Raw genomic sequence first — 16812 nt, forward strand, 5'->3', positions numbered from 1 at the left:
ACCTACCTGATATATTTACAAACCATCAGGTGTCTTGACACTCTGAAATAGTAGGCTTCATTCCCTGCAGGAGATAACTCTTGGAAAGGGAGAGGCAACCAAATGCTGATCTGTAAGCAAAGTACAGTAATTAATGCAAAACTCACAGAGAAACTCAAAGACATATGCCTAGTGCTCCAAATCACTTACACAGAACATAGATTTGAGTGACTGGTGCAACAGTTCTCACCTGAAATAAATGAGAACAATGGCTCACTTCTGCTGTATTGTTGACATTCTGCTCATGGTGCAGACTGTAGCAGTCACTGTGACAAATGGATGCGTGACACTTAGGGACACAAGTGCACAAGATGTTGAGTGATGTTTTTATGGCCTTGTTTCTCACTGAAGCTACTCCAGAGTTAAGCCTAAATGCTGTAAATAATGCCCTGGGGGGCAACAAAGCAAAGCTGAGCCATGGAGGAGGAACATGCGGATTGCTGTGTTCAATATATTGCAAATTATCTACTATGTTCAGAAGTGCTAACAGGGGCTTGGAGAGAGGGAATGGACAACAGCTTGCCCCCAAGCAATCCCTTTCTTAACAAAATATTCTGATGATGGTCTTTTCCCACTGCTCTGGATGCTCTAAATCCAAAAGCATCTCTACAGTAACAGCACATGTTGCTATCCATTTGATTTTTGAGTGACTAAGTATTCTTCTTCATCAAATAAACAATGTAAAAAGCTTAATAATATTGGCAGTCATTCCAACCTGCACTTCAATCAATTTCTCCCTGAAATGAAATCTTTCTTAAGGTCACCTCTCCGTCTAGGGTGCCTGTTTGTAGCAGGCTTTACAAGCCTTGCAAGTGGTGGGAGGCCATTTGCCATAGCCAAGCTGGAGGGGTTTCAGGCTGCTGTAACCTGAGCTCCTGCCCCAAACGGCTCAGACTTCGAGGAATCTTCAGCCGGGGCCAGGCTGGCTGAGCTCTGACACGGGAACGTGCCTTGGCTTTCGGAGTCCCAGTGCCACCATCCCCTCTGGGAGTGAAGGCAGGTTGCCTTGGGTAGGGCCACCCTGTGGAATGCAGGTCTTTAAACTAAAGTGGAAAGCAGCAGATTTCTGGAAGCAGATGTGCTAGGGGAAGGATGATGGTGCTGAGTGACAGGGAGAGGCTGAGCGGGTCAGCAGGTCCCACACCATGTGGCAGAAGTTGCCTTTAGGTTCTGGGTGCACCTTTTGGTTGCAGAGGGTGGATGTGATGCAGGTGACACCCGAGTGAGCTGGGGACGACCCACCACGCAGCCTTAAGGAGTGCGGGGTGGCCCCAGTTTTATCCCATAGGCACATGGGAATGTGAAGTGCTGCTGGACGCGGCCGCTCTGTCCTGCAGCCACGAGACTTCGCTGAGCCGTTAATTCCAGTTCGCTGCCTCTGGGCAGCGCAGGGCAGGCTGTCCCGGCCGGCTGAGCTCCGCCTGGCAGGGAGGGAAACTGCGCTGCGGATGCTGAGACGGAACGCAGAACAAAGGAGAGGGGAGCAGAGAGGGGCGTTGAGTTTTTCACGGTCTTTCTAACAGCAAACTGACACGCTGTGTTACACTGAGTGCTCCTCCAGCACCCTGCAGCACATCCCATGGGGAAACACACAACGGAGATAGAGCTGAACTAAACCCGATTGATCTGTGATCAGCTAGAGTTTCACCGGAGCAATCTGACACAGCTGGTTATCGGGGAGGAGAGGCTTATCTTGATAGGACAAACCTGTTATAAAACCTACAAGAAGTGATTTATCTACAGATCTATTTTGACAGCTCTCATGCTAACAAATAGAAAAGTAGTGAATTAGTTACTTTTTCCACCTGGGTGATTTCCTTGGAAAACTGTGTAGTCCACACCCTCACATGGCATCGTCATGTGCAAAGTGAGCAATCTTTGCCAACATATGTGAATCACCCAGTCCTCCAAGGGTTGTGTTTTCATTTGAATGTATGATACTAGAACACACACACACAAAAAGATCTGTGGGATAATCTACTCTCTATGGCAGATTTTTCCGCTTTCACAGAAATTTGATATGTTCTAGTTACTTGCCAGGTGCTCAGTGGAGGTCTCAGTGCAGCAGAGCTGATGATAGTGATTCTTACAATTACATCTGTCTAACCACCTCCAGTAAAATCTCTTATCTTAGTAATACCTATTTCATTGATCCATTTTTATTTACTCATATTGGAGGTTCTAATCCAGAACTTTGTGTCAGCCTGAACATTTTTTTAAAAGTTCTGATTAAAATATTCAGTGCTTTATAAAAGGAAAATGCTGTTTACTCCATTGAAATAGTTCTTACAACGATTTCATTGAGATGGCTCTGTGCATTTCATTTTCAAACAGATACTTCAGACGTGACATGAAAGGATTGCCCTTTTGCCATCTAGTAAAATTCACACACTCAATCTATAAACTTCAGAAAGATCTCCCATGGTACAATTTGGCAACTGATTTCTGCAAAGGCTGTACTGATGGAGCAAGCATGCTTAATCTCTGCACTTAATGTAATTGGTCTAAGCCATCTCCCAGGAGCAATTGTGCATACTTCATCCCACAGTGAAAAGTGGAATGAGATTTCTTATGATTTTAACTCCTATTGTAAACTTGACTGTGGTTCTGAGCAGAATGGAAAGTCCCTACAGGTAACCATTCAGGAGTATAAGAACCCTAAATGCCTCCTGTGCTCGGGAGCAAAGAACAGAAAAGGGTATAAAACAAAAAGGCAAGACAGACAGAAGAGTGTGTAAGTATTAATACAAAGGCATAATGAACTGTGACAGGAACGAGGGCAAAGGTGTCTGCTGACAGGAATGAAGAAGGCAGGGCTTTACTGCTGGTTTACCTGCAGCAATTAATTTTGCTTAACTTTAAGACTCTGTCCTTCTGCAGAAAGGGAGTAGTGATATTGACCTCTTTTGTACAGCCCAGCACAAAGTGAACACTGAAAAAAAACTGTCCTGCTTTCCAGCCCTTACATAACTGCAACTTCTTTTTTTTTAATGTCACATTGAAAAACTTGGGTTCCCAAGTGTAAAACTAGCAGAGTATGTCATAGAAAGATGGATAAGATATTGCTTAAAAATCTACACAGTCTAAAATCCTCCACATTCAGAGGTTATGAGATAGGTACAATAATTGTGGCCTATCACAATCTAAGAACACCATATTATTTGTATGCAGCCAAACCACCAGAAGAAATCATGCACCATTTTAAAATGAAACTAAAACAACTTCTCTGCTGTCTCCTTTCTGTTTGAAAGGAAGATGTGTCTAGGCATACCTATTTCATACCCTGAGAACACATTCACCACTTTTTTTGAATTCAGGCATTTAAAAAATTTCTCCTATGCTATGGTTTGTCTGGCACTGCTGCCTATTTATTTGAAAATGTATTCCTAGTTTTTAGAACACAAATACTGAGCCATTTCTGGAATAATGAAGTTAAGATAAATTTTAGATTACCCAGGAGTTCAAGCATAGCAGAGGATGGACATACAGATGAGCTGCTTTATTAGACCCACGAACAACTCTGTCTCTCTGGGCTGGGAGTGGAGAGAAACCATGGTGTTCCTGGGGTGTTATGGTAACATAGTCTGGACATTCATAAAATATGCCACATGAAGGCTGATCCTTGGATCCTGTCACTGGCCCTCCTCATTTGCTCTGCAGATTCCATTACAACAAAACAATACATAAAATTAGTAATATCGTAAAGGGTTTTGCCAAAACCGAGGACCCCGTCTTTTATAGCTGATGCTTTGATTTAAATGTGCATGCAACTACTTTGAGCTAAATATTCACAGCATAAAGTGAAAATTGAAATTTACTCAGCCTATACTTCACATAGGCTTTGGCCAAGCACCCTCCCCCACTCAAAAAAAAAAAAAAAGGGGCAGATTTATCATTTAAGTGGCTATGGTCAAAAAGCATAAAGCTTAGTACATGGTAAAATTTTAAAAGGACAAATTTTACAAATTTGTATTATGATGGAGTAACAGGAAAAAATGCTTTTAGTATGGGTATTTTATTGTATTATTTGTATGGGTTTTCAGAACTAGGCTAGACAGTATGCATTGACCTGGGAAAAATCAAGAACTATTCTAATGATCACAATATTATTGTCTATGTGGCCTTGAAGGCAATTGAGCATTAATTAACTTTGTTTCCAAAAGTTATCTTGCATTGACCAGATATATCAAATGTGACATAAAACTAAGTAGAAGTAGTTATTGCTAAAAATTCCTGGTTTTCAGATAAACTGTGCTGCAGAGATTTGAAAAACCTGTGCTGGGGAAAATGGATGGTGTGTGTTTCCAGATGCCTCACAGGTGCAGGTTGTGGAAAATATCAGTGTCACTCACTTCATCAGTTACAACCAGAACCAAAGACAGATCTTTAGGACAAAGATCTGCAAGTTAACGACCCACAAAATACATATTTCTAAAAAATAATGTCACTGAGGGCTGTCAGCCAAACAGACCTCTCACTCAATGGGCATTCGCAGCAGGACACAGGCCAACGACTCAATTAACCCAGCAGCAGATCAAGGAAGTCATAAACATTAAGAGGCTAGCTATGACATATATAGATAAATAGTGTGTGGTTCATTGATCATAAGAAGTGTTCACAAGGAAAGAGTCCTTTCAGGGAGAGAAGTGAGCCTTTGCTCCACTTTTGTCAGGTAGAGGTAAGTTTTTTAGAAGGATGTTTTCAGACCCAGGAGGAAAGTTTCCAGGCAACTCACATGATACAAACAGAAAAGACAACCTTAAGAAATAGAATATAACAAAGAACTACAATTCAATTCTATATTTTAATGTATATATATTTATTATATATTAGTTATATATCTTTAAACTTCACATTTCCAGCTGCATTTTGATGAAAACTTAAGACACACCACATATATTTCAAGTTTATGAATATAGTAAAAATGTGTTTTGAAACAAGTTGAGCATTTGTTTCTGAAATAGCTTCCCACATTATTGGAATATATTATCAGTCATACTGTTCTATGGCAGTTGTCTACAAATGTGTGAACATCAACAGCTTAGTAATGCTTCCTAAGCAACACTGAGGTTGGAGTGTCACAGTCCTCCCCTATGTCCAAGGCTCTCCTTGTGTGAATCCACACAGTTTTGTCTGACAGACCCCAAAAAATTGATAAGTAGAAGTGGTTTTTATGCTTCAGTGGATATTTGACTTTGTGCATTTCAGAAGTTGAGAAACCCAGAAACATTCCTTCTTATTGTATACTTGCACTAAATCTGGCTTCTCAGATCTTCAGTCCCATGTGGCAAACTGCTTGAAGTTATCCCATCCCAGGTATCCCTGTGGAAAGGATTTTAAAAAATTCTCTTATTTTATTTCAACACTTCCATTCTTCTTGCAGCCAGGCTTGGAGATTCAACCAAGCCACAATAATTATAGTTCTGAGTCAGGTTTCAATTGCTGTGCTTTCTGTATCGGTACAGCCTCTCCCTGTTTCTCCTAGTAATAGAGACAAAATTTAAAGCTTTGTATGAATGAAGTAGAAAGGTACTAATTAGAATAACCTAGATATATTAATTCCTTCAGAGATTAAAAAAATAATTATGCTGTACGAAGGTTACAAATAATAGCAGTAGTAGAGATTTAGCCATGCAGGAAGTCTCATGGTTGGTGTTTGCAATCCTGCATTTCCAGTATAGTTAAATCAGTAGGTACCCCAAAGTCATCCTTCAATATGCAAGATTCATCCACCAAGATTAGATAGTCATAGGAGAAAGCTGTAATGAGATCAGAAGATGATAATATAAAATTTATTATACAGTACACGAGAATAGAAGCTAGAGAATGACAAAGATAAAACTTGCAAGGTGCTTGTACATGGGGATCTGTGTTCTGTTGAGACACAGGAAATGGCTCCATCAAGCAGCAGCCTAACATGCCTTGGCTTGATGACATCACCATCCAGGGTTATGCCATTACTGAAAATTCACCCAGCAGCAGTAAATGGAAACATCTACACTTTGGAAGTGTGAACTCCATCAGTTCAAGGGAATTTTTAACTCTTTTAAGCCAGGAAGGGCAGACTAATCTACCCTTTGAAGGTCAAACCCTGTGATATCCAATATTTTTGACAGTGTCTCAGGTTATGAAAAAAGTAACAAAGACCAAAACAAAAATCCTAAGATAAAGATGACCTTTGCATTCATCAATTGCAGTTTCAGGCTATATGTCCACCAACACAGTCCAGGATGACTGATTCAGTGGTACCATGGACTTCTGAACTTTGTGCCATTGCATGGCTGTTAACATTTGTTCAGTACGACAGCATAAGATTAACTGCACTAAGTGCCAAATATGAGTCACATTGTGTAGAACTTCACCCCATCCTGGGGTATCTCAGCTGAGCCATGGTCATTCCTGTGAAGGAGACATTCTGTTCCAGGCTTTCATGCTTCCAGCACCATTTTCAATATACTTGGCAGCTTTCATCTGACACAGGCTGCAGTAAAAGTAGTGTGAAGTGTTGCTGTGGATGCTTTCTGATACATCTGCGTCCCTGGGTATTCTCAAGATGCCAATCAATGTACAGCCTTGCTTTCTCCATGCTTCTAAACCTGGCACTGCCAACAGCTCATTGCTCCTCAGGTTTCTGTGAGCTGGCTTGTGTAGTCTGCTAGATGCATGGGACCAAGAACAATTGCATACACATTGGCTTCTCTTTTTTTATTCCCCTCTTTTTTTCTCTCTCTTTCTTCTTTTTTTTTTTTTTTGAGTTTTACTCAGCTGTTCATTGCAGACACAAACAAACATCTTTATTAGTAGCATATTTATTTTCTTTGACTGCAGTCCCACAGTCCTAATTTCTTACAGCTCCAGGAATTTATACATAGGAGACTGTGATTTGAAGATATTATCACTCTTCTAAATAAGCTCTCTGAGAAGCCAGTGGCAGTATAATAGGTTTGTCTGATTAAGCCCATTGCAATCTTTGGCATGCCTGGACTTCTGTGCTTTCACTTTCCAGGAGGATAAATCTCAAATGTGCTTTGAAATCCTCAGAGCAGGATACAAATGTTCAAGTGACAAAAGCCAGTGCTCAGTAATCTTAATGCACAAGCATACTTCTTTTGGCAGGATCCTGGCACTCGGACCCTTATTCCAATCTGCTGTCCGGCTGCTTTCCATTAATCACTTCTGGCAGAGGAAAAGGCCTTCCAAAGATCTTTCACCTTTGCCCTATACTGAGATAGCAAAAAAGGGTGTGGCAGCATACAAGGTTTCTGCCAGAAGGAATCTTCAGCCTAACAGAGATCACAATTCTGAGGTTTTTGCCATGAGATTCCCTACTGGTCCATCCTGAAAGACTCAGTCTTGCCAGCCACACTGCACCTTAGGTTTCTTTATCTAAGTAGGGTTAGTCCTCAATTATCCTGCCTGTGTTTGTAGCTAGCTGACAGGTTAGTTCATGCCTAGCACAGATCTAGCACAGGGATGATGATTAGAAAATGGATAATGTGGCACAAGCTTTTTTTTAAGACTTTTGAGGTTGAGGAGGGAAAAAAGGAGGAAAAGAAATTTTAAAAAAATATGGATGTGAATCCAAGTCAACTTCAGCCCTTTCTTTCATGCACTTGGGAACATTAATGTACAAAAATCCTTAGACAAAACTAAGTTCCTCTTAGGGACCTGAAACAGAGAAAATTTTTCAAGAACATCACATTTTACTCACCATTAAGACAAAATCCTTAACAAAGTCAGTGTACTTGATTCAGGACCCCAAAATACCTTTATTCTACTCCTTCATGCTTCAGAAACACTGATAAATTTATCTATCAGTGCACTCTCAGTAAGCTCCCTCATTTCTTACCAAGGAAGGTAAGAAATCCTCCTTTCTAAGCCAGCAGCTTTCTTGCCTCTCTGAGAATAAATTTTCACAGTTCTTCAGTGATTAGAATGGAGTTTGAGATACCAGGAATCTACATCCAAATCACCTACTGCTCCAGGATCCAAATGGGTTTAAATTCCCACATCTTGCACATCTAGAGACTGGAGACAAGCTCTTTTTAAGAGCTGAAACAAAGAATTATATTGATAACAACAATATATGCATTTAGTCTTGTGTGGGAGGATTTCTTAAGATCAAGTCAAAATGCTGAGCTAGATTACTTAATCTTTGTGCAACTCTAGGTGTAAACTCTTCCTACATCTGATGTGGTAGCATTTATTATTCTCGGATGAGCTGACATTAGACTTCAAGCACCTAGGTGACATGAGAATACATACACTAGTAGCCTGAGCTTACCTTTGGCTACCTGTCTTCTTATAGATAATGTGCTCATCACACTACATGTGGTGAGGTATCCCTACTGGCAGGGAAGATCTATGACTTCCTGTGGTGATACGGGCTATTCTGTCATTCTTTGCCAGTTCTCCCATACCACAGGAAAAAGGGAGGGATTTGTGCTTATAAATAGTATGTGGAAAACCAAGGATAAATCAATAGCCATCAGATGATACAGTCTACATCCCCACTGGAAAGCCAAAGCAAACACGACACAGGTTGTGAACCATCCGTCAGCCACACCAGCTAGCACAGGTTTGAATTTCACTCAGATGCATTTGGATGTGGTAGAGATAATGCTCAAGGAGCCTGTCTGTGGATTTAGCTACCAGTGTAACTCTGTCCTGGAAGCAACTGTTCCTGGAATAAGATAAGCTAATTCTGGCATATAAACCCCAGTCCATTCCTGGTCAGTGTGCACACCACATCAGTGCAGCCATCACACCATCCCGTCCCACTCTCAGTCAGCATGTCTGCAGTGCTGGGACAGGGATGACACCCAAGTGGTCTTCCATGTTGCCACCTGGCCAGAAGCAGACACCAGCCTTCTGCTAAGGGTCTGGTTTTCAGTTACTGAAACCCACAGCTTGGGGAAACAGCCTGGTTCAGAGAAAACCAGAACAACCAAACACAACATCAGCTTTGTGAAGAAGTCATTTCCAAAGCAGCCGGAGACCTTCAGCAAGAATTGCCTTCAGCAGAGCCTGTTGCAAACCTCTCTCCCTCTTCCTCTGCTCCCTCTGCTTGCTTACTTCATATAGCCTGCAGGAGAGAAAATGCTTTTCTAAGTATTTCCAGTCTCATGACTGACAGCTTGCGCCTGTCACATATCGGCTGTTACGTCCCTTGGCTTTAGCCGGGGGGCGTCTTTTTAGTTGGCAAGACAGAAACAGAGTTAGAGCCTTTGGCTGAGTATGCTGCAACCCTCCATTACTCAGAGATTGAATCACTTTTTGGCACCCTCATTAAAGGACTTGGCTAACAAACTCTGTTTGCTTTCGTCCTCAGGAACACTGGTACCAGCGAGCTGTCCCCCTGTAGTACCCTGCACTGTTTGCTGGGGCAGGAACAGGACAACACACTTAAAAAATAATGAAAGGCAGTGCTTGCTAAGATACACTGACACCCACTGGGAAACAAAGGGCTGCAAGAATCCAGGCCTAATTTGGACACTGATTACAGTTTAGCTTGGCCAGAGCCTGATCTGGTGCAGAATAACATTTGCGGTTTTACAGAAGCCGAAGCTAGTGCTTTATGGTTTTATTGCTGTCTTCTCTCTCCATAACTTGGGCTTGTTTCTAGGTCAACCTGCCACTTGGTGCAAGCAATTCAAGCACTCCACTGAAAGGCCCTTCGGAGCGAAGTGCTGCCACAACTGGGACCTGCTCCCCTTTGCTTTCTGCCATGACATGAAACACACTTGGTGCTTACCTTGGAGTACAGGGGAATGGGCAGAACATCACTCACCTTATTTCTGGCAGAAGCATGCACTAAACAGTTTTTGTGATGTGTCACAGTTTTAATGCATGTGTAAACAATAGCTAAATCAGGTAATTGTTCTGTACATATTCAGCATGACAAGCCTCTCCCCATTATAAAGAAACCCAGCAAGGAATCTCTTTTAAAGCGCCAGTTTTAAAGTGCTTTGCCAAAAATACCCCACAAACCCCTAACATCATTAAATAATTTAAAACAAAAGACTTAAGCCCTGGAAAGGGCCTTTGTGAGGAGACTTTTAATGATGTTACTAAAGCCAGCAAAATTGCAGGTTACAGTTTTATCAGCCTCTTTTCAGTGCTTCCAATCACAGATCAGAGAAATCCCTTAGCAGACACAGTCACCTCCTGAGTAGTTTTTATGAATCTCCCCAAGCTTCATTCTCCACTCATCCACAGTATTTGTGAAATGAATTGTTTTTATTGTCTAAATTCTTCAGTGCTACAGTAAGAAAAGCAAACTTGTTGCCTACTGCTGTCTCCTCTTCCTCTCTGCCCCTTCCTTTTCCTGGCTGTTACCTCCAATTATAGAATTGAAGAATCTATCAGTGGTAAGAGACAGATTCAGTGTTGAGGACTTTCATCTAACAGAGTGACAGGGAAAAAAAGTGAATTGCTTTTTATATTTAAATTGAATGATGATTACAGTAAGAAAAGCAAACTTGTTGCCTACTGCTGTCTCCTCTTCCTCTCTGCCCCTTCCTTTTCCTGGCTGTTACCTCCAATTATAGAATTGAAGAATCTATCAGTGGTAAGAGACAGATTCAGTGTTGAGGACTTTCATCTAACAGAGTGACAGGGAAAAAAAGTGAATTGCTTTTTATATTTAAATTGAATGATGATTCCCTACCTCCTTTCAAACAGATCTTGCTTACTGTGGTATGCTAGAGATTAGACTTTGAGAAGAACCTTTTGAAAAACTGACACTATTAGAAAAAACCAAAACTATTACCAAACTGGCTGTCAGTGTTTTGCACAAGTCAAATGATTACTATGAACAGTCCAGTGAGCACCTATCCTAGCCTCAAACTTCAGCACAGTTTTGACAGCAACAGGAATAACTTTAGTATTTGGCAGTTGTTTAGCAATCCAGAGAGACAATAATTTCACCAGAATTTGTCATAGATCAGTGCCAAAATAAAAAGCAAACCTGCCATAAGTAGTTGCAGACTTAAGACCATAGCTGTAAACCTTTAATTCTTACATCACCCAGAACAGTTATTTCTCCAGAAATGGCTTGAAGTATATGCACATACTTGTAACAGATTCACACCATATGTGCTAACTGCATTTTGTCAGCATTACTAACTTCCATACTGGAGAAGGACCTCAACACCATCACACCTATGCTTTAAGAAAACAATTTCTGTTAGTCCAAAGTTAGTTGTGAAAATACACTTTGATAGCTCTATCAAATGCCAAGACTAACAATTCAATATACATTTTGAATAATGAACAGTAAATATGATGGACAACTGCACATTAAATAGATAAGAATAAACTACTTCCTTGGAAAAGTTCACTGAACAAAGAGATAAGATGCAATGATATAACTAAACAGTTAGCAGATCCTAAAAATATTCTAATATCAATAATTTAATTAATCAGGAGAGTTGTTTCTGTTCTGTACCAGATTTCCTTATGAGTTCTGAAAATAAATCTGAACAAAGTGGTTCAAGGGCAATCTGAGGTTGATTATCCCCAAATTCTAACAAATAAGAGTGAGAGGTGTTTCACCTGCATTTTAACACCAAACTTAAGTCCATCCACAGATTCTGTTTTATTTCTTCATTACAGATAGTAGCAACTATTTCTCTTTCTACTTCTTGTTGTAGTAGTAATACTGGTAAATCCAAATTACTGGGGAGGGGAAAGATTGGATCTCTAATCAGCATTGTAACATATTCTGTGAAGCAGACAGCTATTTTCCCTGAAAGTTTTCCACACACGAAGTTTTACAACACACAAAGCACATATTTGCCTAAAGTTGTGTAAAACACAATATATTGCTTTCCAGAATATTAGACAAAATGTCACAGTAAGTACCCTGCAACTGGGTCCACTGAAGCTTACTGCTGGTGCTTCCCCTCTTACTTGCAATTTTTTTTTCAGAAAGGCATACTGCAACACCCATTTCCCTTTCCAATCTCATCTTTAATAACTGATTTAAATAAATAAATCATACTGAGCAAGGGCTTCATATTCAGGATTCTTTCTGTACAGTATCAGATTGATCAAGGTTTTGTAATTCAGAGGGAGGTAAACAAAAAGCTTTCTAACAGTTCAGTACATTACATTTACCTGGCTCACACTAATCAAAGAATGTTTTAGCTAGATTAAGTTCCCAATGTATATTTCAAAATTGACATTTAAAAATATGAACATAACTCCAGGGCACACAGCATATCCCTTCACATTTCTCCATAGGAAGGAGTGTACATTGTTGTACATGCCAGATGACTGAAACCAGTGGGTAAAAGTAACAAGCCTAACATACAAACACATTGGAAGAGTATATAGGTTTTCAGAAGTTAACTTTACTCTTTCACAGATTTTCTAACAGTTTTTATAGACTGTTAATTTACTTGAACACTATTCACCACCAATACCTTAAGACATTAAAGTTACTTCAACCGAAGAGTCTTTCAAAGCTTTCTTGTCATACTTAACTGAAATCTTACAAGATAGAATATATTTTATAACTTTTTAATAAGACAAATATTTATGTGACTTGCCAAAACAATTCACAACTGGCAAAAACATCAGGCACACATTACGAAGCATGCATTTTCACACCAGTAAAACAGAAGGTCAGGGAAAAACAACCCAGATTACCCAGGAATAATTTAAGGTCACAATGCTAACAAAGATAACAAGCCATCATTTTACAGATAAAATAAATCAAACATGTCATCTTTCAAATACTTTATTTTAGTACTTTTAAATAGGTTTTAATACAACAAAGATATAAAACAATATATTAATTCAATCTGAGTTTAGAATCAAAACAATATTTACTTATTTACAGTACTCTAAACTTCACTGGCATACCTTCTAGCTATTAGGTAATACTATTTTCTGTCGACAAAACTGAACTAACTGTTCAGTGTGAAAAGCCATGTTTCTACATCCCTATTAGGTACCATGTACAATGCAGTTTTTAGTTTTTCACATTTGACAAAACTGAGTTAAAAGAGCAAAACTAAATTACAGTTAGTCTTTCTAACTACTCAGGCACAGGGCTGATAGGTCAGGTTATTGTGCTCCACATTTATCATCTTAAATTCTTACACACCTATTACAAACTGGCTTTCAAAATGTGCATGCCACTGAATTATGTACATAGTACCACTGCAAATGTGCTAGGATACAAATGGTAAGTATGCAGGATACTGCTATGTGGAAAGTTCAGTGTTCACAATACTGTAGTGTTTGAGGGGTTGCAAGGGTTTTTTTCATGGTTTTCCTCAAATAATGAACAAGACATCAGTAGGCTTTTTTTCCCCAGAAATACTGTTTCAGTTAGAATAGTGACAAGGTCAAAGATAGAACAGAAATAGTAATTTTACAAATCAGCTGTCTATCAATTAACCCTTGAATGTTGAAGTCTACATGCACGAAACAATTCAGAGCATAACCTGGCTCACTGCTAGGACTTCTGTCAAATATACTTCCATCTTGATAAGACTGTGGTGAGTTTTGCAGTTACAGGCCAAGTTTCTATCAAAGTACCCTAGATTATTAAAAAAAAACAAAGGAAAAACCCCACAAAAATCAATATTGTCTGTAGATTACTACAAATTTTCCCTAACTCTTCAATCGAAACTACATGGACAGGATGAAAAACTATCATAGTTGCTACAGGTTACTTTTATTATGATCCAGGTACACAAAACCTACTGGGTTTCTTTTCATAATTTTGGTGCTTGAAAACCTAGTGGACTTTCATACATCAGAAAACTAGCTAAATAGTAATGAACAAGTATAGCACTGTATAGCACAAAGTATTGAAAGCACACTTTAAAAAATTCAAGGAGGTATTAATTGTTGCAAAAGACTTGTACTGCTGTCTGAGTTCAATTCTTCCTATTTCCCTTCAGTTCTCTTTTTGGCACTGCATGAGCCACAGAAAAAATATTATAGGAACCTCTGCTTTTGTCCTCATTGAAGTTTCAGTACTTCTAAATGACCTTATTTAACATGCTTGCATCAAAAAATAGCTTTTTTAATTCCAAATCATTTAACTGACCCTTGGTTTCTTAAAGCAGCTAACTATCAAGGTTTTACTTCGATGACTTTTTTCCTTACAGATTTCTTCTCTCAGAACCCAGTTAAGTAGTAATTTCTTTAAAATTTTACTGGAATGTTTTCCTCTATAGTAGATGGGGGGGGAGAGACATCAGAGAAAACCAAAATGAAAGTCACATTACCTATTGCCATTTCTGTAGCAGTGTACCACACACAGCAAGCACTTGGCCTTATCCAGAAAAATGCTTAAACTGAAATGGTAACACTCACTAAAGTCAAGAGTATTTAGCAATTTGCTTCAAGTTAAGCATACAAGTCAAGCTGTACACTTATGGGATCCAATTCCTGCTTGTCAGACCTATCTGCATTTCTGTACCAGCACTTTTTGTAAGTGTTGTTTGTCACATGAAGGGCACAAAGATAATTAGCACATATGGAGGCTTTCTATAGCATTGTTCAAGACCAGTTGGAGGAACCTTCCTTAAAGATCCTTTCATAAGTTTTTGTCAGTGTAATCAGAACTTGCTAAAAAAAAAAATTCAGTGAAAGTCTAATTTCTGTGCAGGTGTAATGTCATAACTCATTTAAGGGACCTTCCAGAAAGAAAAACTGAAGGTAAAAAGTTTAGGAAAGCTATTATAAGAAACTGTGTCATAAGGTAAACAAAACAAAACAAAGGATGGGGGAGTGCCTGCGTGTCTATCACTTGCAGGTATATGCATATATATCCCCAAACTAGTAAAAAGGAAGAGCTCAAGACTATTGTCAATCCTCAAATATTACTAAATTTGCTAAGCTAGCAAAAAAAGTGACCCTCCCCTTATTTTGTCTATCCAATTATTAAGACTTTTCTACTTGATTAGTTTGTGCACTTTGCCATACTAAACTAATGTTGTTAAGAAACTTGCACTTCCTGACATCCCAGTAATTCATCCATTACTCTGAAGTCAGATTATGTGGACACTCCCACAGACCACAACAGATGCCTTAGCACAAAAGAGGTGCAACATGTTAAAGGACATCAAAAAGACTGGTGCATGAAGATAAAAGAGAGGGACAACCCTGAACATACTTAGCATTAAATCCAAGGCCCAATGATGCTCTGCTGCCTTTACTTAAAAGTGCTTGTCAGCAGCAGAAGCAGTAAAATGCTTTTAAAACAGTAACTCTTTCAAAAGGAGGTACAAAATTTTAAGCCTGTTACTTGCAGCTTGTTTCCATCTAATTAACAATAAAGCTTACAGGACCAAATTTACAGACTGACCTGTGCTCTTTTGCATGTGAGATCAGATCTTTGTCTCATCCCTTCCTCTAGCATGTTCATACAGACAAAATGAACTTCCAAAATAGCAGAGGACAATTATCCTAACAATGTTTTAACTCATTCCAATGCTAACAAACCCAGCCTCTTTATATTACTTATCTTGAACTCAGATATTCAGCATCAAGGGAAACGGCACAAAAGAACAAGCCTCCTTTAAAAAACAATGATAGGCAATGCTGATTTAAAATATCATTTACTTAACAGAATTAAAAAACTTAAATTAGAACAAAGAGAGCAACCTTATGTTTTAAGGTATATGAACTTCACTCAAAAAAAATATTGAAATGATAGCTTTACTTCATGTAAACATTGTTACACTGGGCTGTACTTCAAAATTCACTTGCATGTCTGAGCTGCAAAATAATTTTTCAGTTTAGACACAGCTATGCCAGTTAGCACTCACACAGTTATTTTCAGAATCAACAACTTTGCAAGTTTAATTGCATACCTCTCTACATAATTTGGAATACAATCCTGCACATCCTGAGAACAGATGTTTCCTAGAGTTTAGAAAAATAGCATTCATAATTGTGTGTGCATTGCAAAGGCAAATATAAATTAACAAATAGAGCTCTTTCATTATAAAGTCTCAAGAGGAATGTTCAAATTGCCTTTCTGAAATCAGAAAGTTAAGAACAGTAAATGTCAAGTCTTTAAATCTTCAGAATATTTTCTCCTTTTTTTAAGTGGAAGTATACTCCTCGAATTTGGATGGCAAGAGCCATCAGGCTATGGCAGATTGAACAATATAGTATTAAGCTTGTAATTTTGCTAAAAAATTGGAATGTTAAAAATATAAAAGTCTGCAGAATAGTACAATGTACATGTGCTTAATACAGTTGGCAGAGATACTCCAAGATGCATAATTCCTCTGCGGAATAGGAGCTAAATTAAGTTATAAAAGTAATATACTATGAAGAGTGTAAGATAGTTAAGTTATTACAATTGAGGTTTATAAAAAGAATACGGTGAGGAGTAGCCCACAGTAGGTTACAAACCTCCAAATACAAAACTGTCTTGCAAATTCCACATGGATTCATTTCCACGCACACACAAGTACACTGTGACCATTAAGTCAGCTTGTACCAAGCTAGAAATGCTTTGTGCAACTTCCTAGAGCTGACTTACACTACCTTTTGCACATATCACCTATTCTGAAATTGCAATAATCAAATTAAAAGGCTTACACAATTTTAATGATTCGCACCTTGTACCTATCAGTTTCCATTTAGCATAAATCTAATTTCAAGTCTCAGCCAACATTAGCACTGTCACCTTACAATCCACTGCATAAGAGATCACCAACCATGTGACCTTAAGCTTATGCATGATGGACTCAGAGTGTTGGTCTGAGGGTTTTGGGGGTGTTTGGTTGTGGGTTG

This window comes from Acanthisitta chloris, unplaced genomic scaffold (assembly GCF_000695815.1).
Source record: "Acanthisitta chloris isolate BGI_N310 unplaced genomic scaffold, ASM69581v1 scaffold46015, whole genome shotgun sequence".
Taxonomy (NCBI): domain Eukaryota; kingdom Metazoa; phylum Chordata; class Aves; order Passeriformes; family Acanthisittidae; genus Acanthisitta; species Acanthisitta chloris.